Source organism: Perissodus microlepis, chromosome 23, assembly GCF_051167445.1.
Source record: "Perissodus microlepis isolate ML-2025 ecotype Zambia chromosome 23, ASM5116744v1, whole genome shotgun sequence".
Taxonomy (NCBI): domain Eukaryota; kingdom Metazoa; phylum Chordata; class Actinopteri; order Cichliformes; family Cichlidae; genus Perissodus; species Perissodus microlepis.
Window position 1 is genome coordinate 30,127,830 of NC_140482.1, and position 15,652 is coordinate 30,143,481.

The following is a 15,652-nucleotide window of genomic DNA, read 5'->3' on the forward strand; positions in this document are numbered from 1 at the left end:
GTGGACTAATATTCAGCCAATCCTGCTAAAGCCAAATTAGTCCAACACATTTCCATCATATTTCAGAATAAAGCAGCCCTAACAATCTGAGCTCTTGGGATACTGATGGCAAATGACCGGTGAGCCCTGCAGATCCCTGTGATCCAGGGATAAACTTCCCATGAAAAAGCCTAAGCCTCTTAAGTGATACACAAATGAAAGCCAACAACAGGTCACACCGACTCAGAGGAAAACTTTGATTACTGTACTGTCCTCTTCCTGTCACCGGCAGCCCCAGTGAGGCAGAGAGAACCTGGGCAGCATCGAAGGAACAAAACAATAAAACGACATCAAGACTAACTAAGGTCCAAGCGGTCACCCCCCCTCTTCTTCCACTCTGAGGCTTATAAGAGGATGGCTTCTGTTGAGCAGTGTATGAGTGACCTTAATCATAGGGGATATTTGGGTTTTATTTGGCAGCGATGTAATGCACGCGGTCATCACTGCGTTCGACTGGCAGGCATAAAAAATGAGAGGGGGGCAAGGTCGGTTTGCAAAGTGTAATCCATATCATCCCGTTACAGAGGCTGCACATGCCGGCCGCCCCGGGCCAAACAGCATCAAACACATTTTGATGCTGATAATGATGTCGGATTATGCTGTCATCTGATGTAATTTCGGCCTGCATCAAATTAACAAAAGAGGGATCAACCGAATTCTTTAAAAGAGGCCTTTTTATGTTGTTGTTGCAACCTTCTAGATGCAAACTTGAATTCATTTCATGTTTATTTTTATCCAGGCAAACTTATACATAACATATTTCTAGCTTGGCCTTTCCCTTGGAAATATAAGATCATCCTCGCCCGCCACAGCATGCCTCGCAGTGATTCTTATCAACACTTTATATGAAATATTTTGACCCTGCTCTGTCTGGAGAAAAAATTTACACCTGCTTTATTTTCCAAAAAAACCCCAATTTAATTAAAACCCTTAGTACTCCAAGAAGAGCAGCTTGAATTTGTAGATAATTACCAAGCCTATCTATCAAGTGTGTCACTGTCATATTAATCATTTTTAACACTTAAAGATCTGAAATGTCTGATCTCCCATAAACGGTCCCCAGCATTGCACCAGTGCAGTTTCCTGGAGCTGTTTCAGGATGTTTGTGTTTCAGATAACCTTTCTAAAGGGAGTCGACTGCAGGTAATTATCACATAAGAGAAGGAAAATACCTGCTTGTCATTTTCTCTTACCTGCTATCACGTTTTTCACATCTGAAATCTAGCTCCACTAGCAAGCAGCCTTTGTTGTGCCGACATGGAGCTTCCATCACATCCATGGCTGTCGCTATCAGCTGTAATAAAGGTCACAAGAGCCAAATATAGTGCTTTGCATTAGCTGGCATTTATGGAGTGAAGAGAAAATACAGTGAATGACCCACGCAACGTGTGACAGATGATCTGAAGTGACAGTCTGGGATTGTCTTTCTTCATGTAAACACACTTAAAAACAGATGTAACCACACTGTGATCTTCAGTATCAGGGATACAATTTGAGGGATTACCCCTCAATAGCCAAGACTGAGGTATAATTTGTTAGCAGAAACCGAGCCTCATCCCTCAGGAAACATATTAAAGTCATCTGGATAGCTGCTGTATTTATTTTGGGCATTTTCAGTTCAAACTGAAAATCATAATAATAGTTTTAAAGCCAACAAGGAAAAGCTCCTTATGTCCTTCCACCTCAGCTACTCTGCAGTTGAATTGCAGCCCATAGGTAAAGTGTGGAACATTTATGATGTGGATCATTATTGTTGTTTGGGCGGGAAGGGGGTCATGCATGTGTGTTTTCTGAAGGAAATCCCTTTTTGATTTGTCAAAATCGCTAAAACTAAAAAGTGACCACAATAGTAAAAAGTAGCATGGCCATAACTGTTATTCCAGAAACAAACTTGAAGAAGACATAACTGTAATGTTACCTTGTTACATTAGTATTATTCTAATTTGTGTAGTAGTTTTTTTTAAGCTCAAAGTGACCATATTTTTTTTTTTTAAAAATAAGCTAGCGCTAACTAGCTAGCATCATTAGCAAGCTGCATTCCTGAACTTTACAGGTGCATTGCACAGACACTGATGCTACAAACTAACAGACTGATAAAACAGTAGAATTTCACTCACCAAAACTGAAGCACAAATCTCTTACAGGGTCTGTGCCGCACAGCAGCCATATAATTTAGCACATAACTGAATAAAAATGCTTCACAAGGCTAAAAGACCAGAAGGCCAAATTTCAGGTTCATTGCTGTTTTTGTTTGGAATCAGAAAGCATAAAACGGACCTTATAAAGTCAAGCCTTTTATGCTAATTGCTATTTTTTAACTGAAATACTGTGCTGCTGATTAGTTTGAATACTTGGTTCATCCTTGTGTGATAGCCAGGCATTACTGGGCAAGTGGGGGAACCCTTGGATCTGTTGTTGCTGCGCAGCAGGGGAAACTGAATTGCCACAAAATAATTTCTAAAATGTATTTTTTGCTGTGAACTGCAGTGGACCTATTTTCTTTGTGCACAGAAGAGCTGGGTTGCTGATGCTGCTGCACTAACGGTTTGCTGCTCTCTGTGGATTTAACCCGCTGCATTTTACAATATATGTACAGCTGTTACATGACCTATCATGGCTGCTGTCCAACCCCTATACTATAAATGTGGAATAAGACCAGTGATACTAAAGAGCATCATCAGATTAATTCAAACTGCTGCCCCTGACCTTGCTTACCATGGACATCACAGCTTAGCCTACTCATACTGCACTCTTTTAACTGTCCAGGACTCTCAAATGGCCAAAATGATTAACATTTAACTTATTATAAAAGAAATTTCACAATCTAATTAACCGGGTAACACCAACACTTTATTATCTACATATTCATTACCTGATTTTATTTATTTATCAAATTCAAGCCAATCAGATGCCAACACCAGCTCTTTCTGGCCATCTTAATCTTTTTAAACTTAACATTTTAAGTACTTAAATTTTTTTTTACGTTTTTCAAACTGCCTCTAGAAAATTATGTCACGCTGCCAGTTTCTGTTTCTCACAAATTTCATTTTTTTGTCTTTTATCCTCCATGATTTTCTATCCTATCAGCTTTTCTATTCTTTTACTGTAGACAAACAGCGTATGAATGATTAATGAGACTGTTGCAGTGAGGAAAATGTGAAGCTTTGCAGGGTTTCTGAGTGAACACGATGAACAAACAGTGACGTGTTGTAAGAATACTTTGGTGTATTAAATCCAGCTTTGTCCTGCTTTTGAGGTAAGTGATTACGATCTTTAAGCAGGCCTGAATGTTAACTTCACCTATCCTATTGTTGTTTAGTTTGGATGTTCTGTTGTTTTTACACAATGCCCTCAGATTTTAGGAATCTCCCAGTTACATTCTTACATGTTTGGAGTTTCACAGCACAAAAACAACAGCATCGTTTGTGGGCCGAACATGCTGGATCATCGTTATTACATCTGAGACAATAAGGCATTCCGATCTTTGCAAAGTGAGCAGCAAAACAAACCTCCAGCTGCTGAATTCAAAAACTTAGAGCTGCACAGGATGAGCGTATTGGGAGTTGTTTTTGGAACAAGCAGTCGTCTCACTCGTCTGGCCTGTGCGACTTTCTCCTCTGTTTGCTTTTCTTTTCTCTGTGTATTTAGATGTTCATTATACACACATGACACCTCTGCACCTGACAGCCTCCAAACACGCTGGCATGTTGGATGTTGTAACTTTATGCAAAAACAAAAGACTCATTCTTCCTCTTGCAAATTAAAAGCTGTTCATTGGCAAAAAGAAAAAAAAAAGTTTCTCTTGTTCAGTCAAGTGCATGATAATTTTGCTGCTACAGACTTTTTTTGTGTGGCACAACTGATTATTTGTGGTGGCAAACACTTGCTAACTGTCATCACAGATGCAGAATTTCGATACTGTTCAACCTTGCTCCGGCCGTCGTCCTTCTGTGATCAAGCAAGAAACTTGCTTTAAAGCCAAATGCCCTCTATGTACAGAGCAAAAACAGATTAAACACCCCTGCAAATATATCTGATTTTTCTGCCAGAAACAGTCCCGACCACCACCTCCACTTCCTACACTTGTAAATATTTTACCGTTTGGCACGAGTCGCTGCAATAGAAAATCTTTTATATCAACAGTAAGATTGCTCCTTTGTGTGCATGCGTATGTTTGTTTATATCTTTGGTTTTTAAAAATCAGTTTTACAATTGTGTTTCACATTGTTACTGACACCATGCTGTAAAAAAAAAATAGGTTTTTGGTTGATAATATCAGCCAGGCATTGTGCTTAACTGCTCTGCTGTGGGTGAGACGCTTAATCGTTTTCACTGGGGTGTGGTGGGGGGGAGAAGCCATGTTAAATGGTAAAAATCTCAAAAAAGATGATTTCGGGATACGATGACAAAATCCGGCTGCTTTAAACGCATTTCAAAGGTGCAGAGTGAGGCTCACAAGTATGCATCATTTATGCTAAAACCTTTGCTGTAGGCAGAGATTTCTCTGTCTGCAATTTTAATACATATTTACATGCTAAAACATAAGAATTAGAATTCATTAGTGTAATCTGAGGTCTGGATCTAGATCGGGAGTTGTTTGATTAGTAGCTTTGGGACATTGTTTTTGTAGTGAGTGTGCCTGTCTCCTACTTTTGTTTTTCCTTATTTGGCATGACTCTGTAATATGGTTGTGTATGAGGACTAATCTCTGCTATCTGAGCTCTAATTAACAGAGCGTGCATAGTTCCCAGACACATTTGTTGTTTTTGTTTCCTTTCTCCAAAGATCTCAGTGCTGTTTTTGTGCACATGCACTCCCTGCCTTCTGATAATGACTGCAGTCGGGAACCAAATGACATTATGTACAAAAACATCACTCCACTCGTGTTGGTTTCACTTGCCAGGATGTAACCTGCATGACCTCATCGTCAGCCTCTAATTCCTGAAAACGGAGCCTTTATGAAACTAGGGGTGCAGCATTTAGATGACAGTTGGTTTCTTGTTTTCTTATTCAGCACGCAGGCGCTAAATAGATCCTTTCACTCACACTTTTTTGAGGAAGTACACGTGGCCCGTGCAGCAGCTGCCTTCGGTATAATGTTTGAGTTTCACCTACTTCAGAGGAAGTGGTGTGGGGGAGAAGACGGTGTTATAACCAGCAGATAAAACAGGATATCCGATGCTGGAACAATTGAAACGCTAAAACTCGACACGAGATTGTTTTCCCTGTTTGTTGTAATTCTTGTCTCTAGTTAAAATGAGTAAAACAGGACCAAGTTGGATCAAAAACTCCAGTCTGATGTGTCTGCTGTGCTGGACTCTGCCTGTGAGCGCGTTTCTTCCCGTATGTTGTGGATAAAATTGAAGCCCATCATGTCTGTGACATGCGTAGCCCCAGTCCCTAAGTGCCAAACATCAAAGAACCCCTGATTTCCTCTAACCAAGCATGTTAATTGGGGTTTGATTGATAACTTGAGTTCACAGGCGATGGCAATGTGTCATCTAAACTGTTCCAGGGTGTCTTTGTGAAATCAGCTTTAAGAGGGGAAGAAGAATTACTGGCGGGCCCATTAAAAAATTGCCAGTGTACACACTTGCAAATAAGCTGTCACACATTACAAATGAGATTACCTTTTGCAGTTTCCCCTGGAAGTTTGAGATGAGTGGATGCACGGGTGAGACACTAAAATAGCTCAAATCGCTTGGTTTTTATCAGCGTGCTCGATCTGCAAGCGCTGTTTATGCTTTCTTCATGCACGCTGAAAAAAGTATACTCACTGCTTGGAGCACAATGTAATCAGTTGCAGTGAAGTAAGAATTATGGGTGGAAAGATAGAGCTCAGAGTGAATGATTCCATTTTGCATTTGGCTTCCACAAAGATTTCTTTTAAATGTTTTCATTACCCCTCCTCGTTGAAATGATCACCCCATCAGACTTACTTTTAACAGAGATAAGACTAACTATCTGAACGCGCTGGCATGTGCAAACACGACAGATACGCATCGTCAATATTATGCTCGACAACAGTGCGAAACAGCTCTGAGAACAGAGTCAGGTGAAAAGCAGTTATTGTATTTGCATGCAATCACGAGCATGCAAACTAATTGTCTAGTTTGCATGGCAGAGCTCACTGAGGTCAGACAAAGCCCACATGAAGCGAAGCCTTTGTTGGACGCCTGGCGGCGGCTGGCTCGTGTTGGACATCAGAGGCGGCGGCGGTTCATTTCAGTGAAGCTGAGGATAACGAGTGCTCGGCCATTATGAACTACACAATGCTGGAGTAATATTCAAATAATAGTATTTAATAGAATAGTTTAAAAAAAATGTGGCATGCCATTAGTGACAAAATATCAGTTGGAAGCCTTTTTCGTGGCAGAACGAGAGGACTGGTGTTAATTAAATAATTACATAGGCCCTTATGTGGATCATAACCAGCTTTAAAGATATTAGTTTTTTTAGCAAACCTTTTTTTTTAACATTTGGCTGTTATGTACATGTTTTTATGAGTTTGGATAATAATGATGATGATGTCTCATCTCTTTTCATTTTCATATAACTCACTTATCTACATTACTTAACAATAAAAAATTTAGAAAAGGTAAATATAAAAAGGACATTATACAAGGATATTAGAAAGCTTAACAGGGTTTCTCAGCGTCAGTTCACAAACGCTGTACTGAAGTTGTGTGTTGAAAACCCAGCCTGCCGGGCCAGGTGTCGCAGAGAAGCGTAAGTTTCATCAATTACCCAGAATATTATGACACGTAGATACTTCATCACTTGTCTGTCTTTGGATATCAGTACAAACATGCTAATTGAATGATTTAACATCGTAGGGCACCAACAGGAGAAATGCCATGTTATACGCATTTCACTGAGTCACAGTATTGTGAAAGACTTACTTACTTGTGGCATATTTAAATATATTTATAAAAACATGCAACTTTACTTTGCAGCATTAAAATGTTCCTTCTACTTGGACGCTCAAATCCAAAATCAGTACTAGAAAAATTTGCATTTCCTGCGAAAATGCACTGTGGATGCTTTAAAGCTGAAGCTGTCTGCAAAAACTAGCTGAAAAGGCTGAAAAGTTGCAGAAATTGTAAAAACTTTGCTAAAATGTAATAACTCAGCAGAACTGCAATATCTTAGAGGAAACATAATACTTAGCAGAAATATTGTAACTTACCAGAAACATGATAACTTCTCAAAAATACAAGAATTTAGGAGAAATAGTATAAGATAACAGAAAGAATATATTTAGCCAAAAATACTTGAACATTACAGAAACACTATGATTTAGAAAAATAGTACAACATAGCAGAAATACTGTGATTTACCAGAGACACTGTGATGAACTATGAATATTGTCATTTTAAATTAATACTATGTTTTAGCACAAATACTATAATTTGACAGAAATACTATCATTTGGCAGAAATGCTATGTTTCAGCACAAATACTCTGGTTTAGCACAAATATTATAACATAGCAGAAATACAATTATATAGCAGAAATGCTGTATTTAGAAAGAAAAATATAATATAGTAGAAATACTATGATTTACCAGAAATACTGTAATCAGCACATATACTGTAACATGACAGAAATACCTCCACTTAGTAGTAATACTTTAACATAACACAAATGTTATGATTTGGCACAAAAATCATGATTTGTCAAAAATACTATGATTTAGCAGAAATACTATGATTGAGCAGAAGTACTAAGATGTAGTAAAAGTACTTTGATTTAACAGAAATACAATTATGGAGGAGTAATACTTTAAAATGGGAGAAATATTGATACACACACACATACACAGAGCCTAAAGGGAAGAGTATTTGTGCCATGGAGTGTTAACAAGAATCTGAGGTCCATATTAGAAAAGCTGGTAAAATCATAAAAGTTTGCAGAATTGTAATAAATGATGAATATGAATTACTGGTCTGTGACAATATATTAATTTGTAGGGAAAAAAACATGTTGACGAAGGTGAAATCGAACCCACGACCTTTTTGTTGCAGACCCGTGTCATTACCAACTGCGCCACTGGGAAAGAGAGTGGGCATTTGGAAAAACAGGGTGATGAGCAGTCAGAATTAGATCGCGGTGAGAGGCGAAAAACGGCGTTTTTTGTAGTTACAAAACGTTGTGTAACTCAAAAACTAGGTGGACTAGAAGCATAATTCTTCAACTGGCTGAATCAGCGGACTTTGGTGTACTTTCATTGCTCTCTGTACATCCGTCGCTGAGATATGACGAGAGAAGAAACGGCAGACCTCAGATATGATTGGCTCGCTGGGAAGCTGTGCAGGCCCTGATATGTGCATTTGAATGTCTCAGTCCTCACAGAGGATTGGCTGCCTGGCAGAAATATATAGAAATAGTATGATTAAGCATAAATACTACATTTAGCAGAAATACTATATTAAGCACAAATCCTATAAAAAGCAGAAATACTATATCAAGCACAAATCCTATAAAAAGCAGAAATACTATATTAGGCACAAATCCTATAAAAAGCAGAAATACTATATTAAGCAATATAAATATCCTATAAAAATCCTATAAAAAGCAAAAATACTGTACTATGATTTGGTAGAAAAACTATAATTAATCAGAAATACTATATTTGGCAGAAATACTATATTTAGCACAAATCTTATAAAATAGCAGAAATAGTATAATTTAGCACAATAGTAATAACTTAAACAGAAAAATTGGAAAAGCAAAATGGACAGCTGAAAAAATGCTGAACATGCTGAGGGTCCCTCAAATATACTTGTTAAATGAAAAAAATCAGCAAAAAAAATATATAACAGCCACACAATCACAAATATGTACACATAAGGAAACACACATGCACAGAGAGACACACACACAAGATCCAATTCAGTCAACCAGTCTAAATATATTGAATTTGAATCTTACAATGAGATCATCCCATAAAAAGGCTTTCTCTCTCTCTCTCTCTGTCACACACACACACACACACACACACACACACACACACAAACACAAGATCCAATTCAGTCAACCAGTCTAAATATATTGAATTTAAATCTTACAATGAGATCATCCCATAAAAAGGCTTTCTCTCTCTCTCTCTCTCTCTCTCTCTGTCACACACACACACACACACACACAAGATCCAATTCAGTCAACCAGTCTAAATATATTGACTTTAAATCTTACAATGAGATCATCCCATAAAAAGGCTTTCTCTCTCTCTCTCTCTCTCTCTCTCTCTCTCTCTCTGTCACACACACACACACACACACACACACACACACACACACACACACAGAGGGAGAGAGAAGCAAGTTTCTAGCTCAGTCTGGGAGCTGCTGAATTTGAATCCACCAATCAGAGAGGCTGTGCACTTTTTCCCGCCAAAACAGGTGCACGCAGCACAGAGAGACACAGGATTTTTGCAGTCTATTTCTCATAATGACGACTCCCCTCAAACAAATGACCATAATTTCCTAACCGTAGGGGCTAGAACGGTCATTCTTACACCGTTTTGTACAGAAGAGATGGGGGAATCTTCAAGTGTTGACAATTTATCATTAAAATATGAATTTTTAGAGATATATGACATGGATGACTTGTTGGCTTAGAAGCCACGAATTCCCCAATATGCAAATTTGAATGCCTCAGCCCACATATATGATTGGCTGGCTGGGAAGCCGTGCAGGCCCTGATTTGTGGATTTGAATTCCTCAGCCCTCAGATATGATTGGCTGGCTTAGAAGCCATGAAGGCCCCAATATGCAAATTTGAATGCCTCAGCCCACATATATGATTGGCTGGGAAACCGTACAGGCCCTGATTTGAAAATTTGAATGTCTCAGTCCTCACAGAGGATTGGCTGCCTGGGGACCTGGCAGAAATATATAGAAATAGTATGATTAAGTATAAATACTACATTTAGTAGAAATACTATGTTTTAGCACAAATACTATAAAAAGCAGAAATACTATAATTTAGCAGAAATACTATATTAAGCACAAATCCTATAAAAAGCAGAAATACTATATTAGGCAAAAATCCTATAAAAAGCAGAAATAGTATGATTAAGCATAAATACTACATTTAGTAGAAATACTATGTTTTAGCACAAATACTATAAAAAGAAGAAATACTATAATTTAGCAGAAATACTATATTAAGCACAAATCCTATAAAAAGCAGAAATACTATATTAAGCAATATAAATATCCTATAAAAATCCTATAAAAAGCAAAAATACTGTACTATGATTTGGTAGAAAAATTATAATTAATCAGAAATACTATATTTGGCACAAATCTTATAAAATAGCAGAAATAGTATGATTTAGCACAATAGTAATAACTTAAACAGAAAAATTGGAAAAGCAAAATGGACAGCTGAAAAAAGGGTGAGAGAAGTAAGTTTCTAGCTCAGTCAAGCAGACTGGGAGCTGCTGAATTTGAATCCACCAATCAGAGAGCCTGTGCACTTTTTCCCGCCAAAGCAGGTGCACGCAGCACAGAGAGACAGGATTTTTGCAGTCTATTTCTCATAATGACGACTCCCCTCAAACAAATGACCATAATTTCCTAACCGTAGGGGCTAGAACGGTCATTCTTACACCGTTTTGTTCAGAAGAGATGGGGGAATCTTCAAGTGTTGACAATTTATCATTAAAATATGAATTATTAAAGATATTTGACTTCTAATGCACCATAACTGAGTAGAGCAAAGCAAAAACTGCCTTGACTTGCCCTCAAACAACGCTTTCTAACTCTAAATCTATTTGGAGTATCAATATCATTCTTTCACCGTAAGAGACAGCAGGCTTTGGTGAACAATCATGGAAATTTTCAGGTCTCTGTGGAAATCCATTAAAAAGATATGACGAGAGAAAAAAGTGGTTCATTTCCAGAGTTTGAAATCTGAAGAAATCTGAGCGAAGGACAAATTTCCTACCCTCAAACAAACGTAACTCATTTCAGAACGGTAATAGGTGAGAAAATAATTCTTGAATTGTGAGCGTCAGGAGTGTCTGAAGATATACTGCGACAAGCCTTATGTCTTAACTTTGCTTCGTTAAGGAGATATGACGATTCGAATATGCCTCTCATTACAGAAATCAAGCGGTGATTTTGAACAAGCTCTCCATTGACTTTCTATGGAGAGTTTTGCGACTTTGTGTTGGTCTGAGGAGATTTGCCAAAATTCTATAAATCCCACAACAATGATAGTGACATTTTCGGAAAGCCAGCAAAAATACCTACGTTTTGATGTATAATTTGTGGAAGTTGAGTGAAAATTGAGCAAGTAGCAAGAAGTTGTTCGGACATGAAGAGAAGACTGCAAAACCTTCAGTGGCACACTGGAAGCCAAGTGCATAGCAACCATAACAACGCATGTATTTTGTGAAAAATCACAATTTTGCAACTGAAAACTTTAAGAGGCATAAAAGTAAAACGGTAAAAGATTTGAAAAAGCTGATTTATACCTGAATAGCCCAATAATTTGAGAACATTTTAAAGTTTGAATGGTTGTTCTACGTGAAAATATGAGGAAGTAGTTAAGTTTCAAAAACAAGCAAATTTTAGCAGAATTGCAGAAGTTTCCCATTCATTTCAATGGGACAAATTAAGCTTAATATTTTAAAAAGTATAATAGTGAAAAATACCAAAAGACATAGCACACATTAGCAGAAGTTTCATCCAGCCGGATGGATAGTTTAGGATGAAGGGCCGCTGGAAATTAGCACCCCCCCCCCCATTTTGACACAAATTCATGGGTCAAAATGTATTTTGGTCATTTGTGATTTCGGTGAAGAACTTTTGTCCTTAGAACTGATCTCAGAGCACATTATGGAAACTAGCCAACCAACAATTTAAGGCTTCAGTTTTTGCTTGAAGCGATCCAAAATTTGTGAAATTTGGTTATTTTAATTTCAGCATTGGCACGCTGGTTAGCACAGTAGCCTCATAGCAAGAAGGTCCTGAGTTCAGTTCCACCATCAGGCTGGGGTCTTTCTGTGTGGAGTTTGCGTGTTTTCCCCGTGTTTGCGTGGGTTCTCTCCAGGAACTCTGGCTTCCTCCCACAGTCCAAAGACATGCAGTTAGTGGGGATAGGTTAATTGAAATCTCTAAATTGCCCATAGGTGTGAATGTGAGCGCAAATTATTGTCTATGTCTATGTGTTAGCCCTGCGACAGACTGGTGACCTGTCCACGGTGTACCCCGCCTATTGCCCCGCAACCCTGAAAATGGATAAGCAGAAGTGAATGGATGTATATTTCAGATGCATTTTAGCCATAGACCCTATAGACAGATATATATTTGGATATAAAGAAAATTCTGGAAATGTTGTCAAATAAGCAACAAAAAAGGCTTCAAAGCTTTCAGTGTTTCAATGTTTTATTGAGAACAATAGGTCAAATGACTTTTTGTATTATGAAAGAGGTTACCATTAGGAGATCACAGTACAAAGAATAACTTAATATTTCCATATTAAGGAAAAAATATTTCAAAGGAAAAATAGTAAAGCTTTCTCTCAGGGTCAGAAGTTAATGTTGCTGAACATATTTGGCAGGTTAGTTAAATCTTGTAAAATAGATTTTGATAGTCATGGGACTTCCTGGTGAAATTAAGGTCATGAATAAAAAAAAGGTCTTCCAGTAACTTCAAAACAATGTACTGTAACCACATTCACTGTTGTATGTTATACTGTATACCATAACAGCTGCTGTTGTTATAGTATACACTATAACAAAGGGCCTGTTGCAAATGCTTCACATGCACAAAATCACAAATATATGTTTGAGTATATATTCTATTCTGTTATTACAATGACACTATAAAAATGGGATCTTTTTAAAAAAAACACTAGTATTGAACAGAACCATCTTTAATGCCACTGTTGAACTACATTAACATAAACTATGTAGGATTTATACTCATTAGCTTTTTGTGAGTTTTTACAGGTATTTACATTTACAGGTAATTATTTCTGTCAGTGTAAACTGGTTTTAGTCACATGCTTCATATCTTAGTATCAATATGACAGCGGCCAAAAACACATGTGCGATACTGTCTAAACAACAGTCTGAACAGACTGAACACAGAAGTCATGAAGTAGCTATGAAACAATTACTCAAACTGCTCACTGTGTGACACAATCAGAGTAGGCACTGAGGCCTTTTAACATATGCAGACTACAACCCAAAACGCACTGGTTCAATCTTCTGCTGTCACTCATCGATATGTGGTAAGTAATATTTCTTCATACATCAGTAATATTTATTCTAATAGTTAAGAAAAGAGTCGCCGAAACTAACGAGCGCTGGCTCATTCTCATGGTTCCAGAAGGCATACGGTGCGTGACAGGACATGCGAGCACTGCAGCATGCAACACGCAGAGTTTGAATTTGAATCTGTTCAGATTATAAAATGTACCAATTCACACCTCACTGGTTGAATGCTCTAAGTTAAGACTGATACTTGCTGAGCTCCTTCCTTTTTAACCAGCACCTTGAATTTGCAAAGTCATTTGTCCGCTAGTCTTTAGCAGGTACCTTAACAAAACCTTTTGAAAGTTACGGCTTGTGAGACAAGCAGAAAGTCTCCTGTTAAGACCAGCTGGACACAGTGCTGCACAGTTTATTGCATGGCTGTTTAACCTAGATTGTATTTCAGACATGGGAAGAATATGGGAAACATATATGCCATAAATATGCACAACATCATGTAAAAGTCAAATTATTGGAGATTATGTATCGGAATTTCAGGAGCGGGACCACGCCTCCAAACACGCTCCTTCCGGTTGTCATCTATATAGGTTCCCCCCAGTTCTGCAAACTGTTCATTTTCGTTTACGTGCCCCACCCTCCCTCCCTCCTTGTTCTCAATTCTTTAACTTCTTCACTCCTATTTAGTACATGGGGATCTGCCAGGCCCGGGAGCCGTCGCCAGTCCTCTTCGAGGCCTTCCCCAAACCGCAGCTCAATTCATGTCCAAGGATTCACCTTTACCTACTAAAACGCTGTCAAACCTAAAATGAGGACGTGGGCCCAGCTAGTGAAAAGAATGTAAATCATTAAGCTAGACCCCCTGTGATCGTGTTAAGGATAAGTGGTACAGAATGGATGGATGGAGTGTGAGTGAGGGATGTTTCTCGACTGCAGGCAGACCAGTTTATTTTATTTGTCTTTTAACTTAATTAATGAATTTCGGTCATTTTTGTGTGTGTTTTGTTTTTGATCAGTGCCTGTTGTGTTAAATATGCTATATAAATAAACTGACCCATGTTATGTTGTAATAAGAGTAAAATATGGTTTGCCACCATCTGAATGGCCTCATATGTTGCACTAAAACCTGTGTATATCGTTCAGAACTGATGGTGCCCTCACAGATGTGCGTGTTTACTAATGCACCTTCTTATCACCATGGATGCTCACTGTGTGCTGATGGCGAACCCATTCCTTGATAAATTTATTTATTTTAAAACTTTTTTTCTTTTTTGGGGGGTGTAGTTCTCCATCTCAGTCCATCTTAAATGACCACAGAAGGCAGCAGCTTTTCTGAGCCTGAGGGTCTCTATTTTTCTTTTGCATGGTAGTGTTTAAATGAAATCTGCACAGCAGCGATGTTCACTGCGAGTTATCAGAAGTGTGTCTGAGCAAATGTGGTGATTTCCTGTCAAAATCCTGTTTGCTTTGCCTCATATGGATTCTGTGAATCTTATAAAGACATAATATATCATGGGAATTTGTAGTTCTACATTTGAGAAGTGTACAAGCAGCCATTGACAGAATGGTGAAACTGCACGTATCCTTTCTTCTAAAAGCCAAGCCTTAATATCTATGGGATGATATATCTTTTTTTTTAAAATATCTATTCACGTTACTAATTAACTTTACTAGTTATGAGATGTTCTACTTGGTTACACAATCTTTTCAGCCTTTTATTGGCCCTGTCCAAAGTTCCAGAAACTAGTCACGCTATTTGGCAGCCATGTTGATGCATCTGGGCGACTACATGTTTTAAAGCATTATATATGGTTATTTTAATTTATTTTACTTTAATTTTTATGGAGTTTAAAAATTACATGTATGAAAAATGCTTTAAATCCTTGCTGTTTCCCCTGAAAGTTGAATATCTTTTTGCATCTTTGCGATTGATAAATTCTTCCAGAGATTTCAATTTAGGATTCTTGACTGCCATCTCTCTTTATTATAATGTTGCTGCCTTGTTTGAACTTTATAAGTCATGATGAGCTTATATACTAAAAAAACACACACGTTTCACATATGATATATATATCAGATCAGATCTATGTACTGTGTTTATTTTGTGTCTAAATTTAGTTCTTTACAATACAAAGAAGTATATCTTAGAAAAAATAAATAAAAATGCAGTTACACTGACAGATATGCATCACAAGTCACAGTAGCTCTACCAAATGACACTCATACAAAACACATTCTTAGTCGAGAAAGTTTCACTTCCTGCCTGGTTAAACCAAGAAACAACCTCAGGGTCCAGCTTTAAGTCAGCTCCCATGTTAAAATGTCTAACTTTACAGCAGAAATAAACATGTTTACAGCCTGATACAAAGAAAAACACACCTT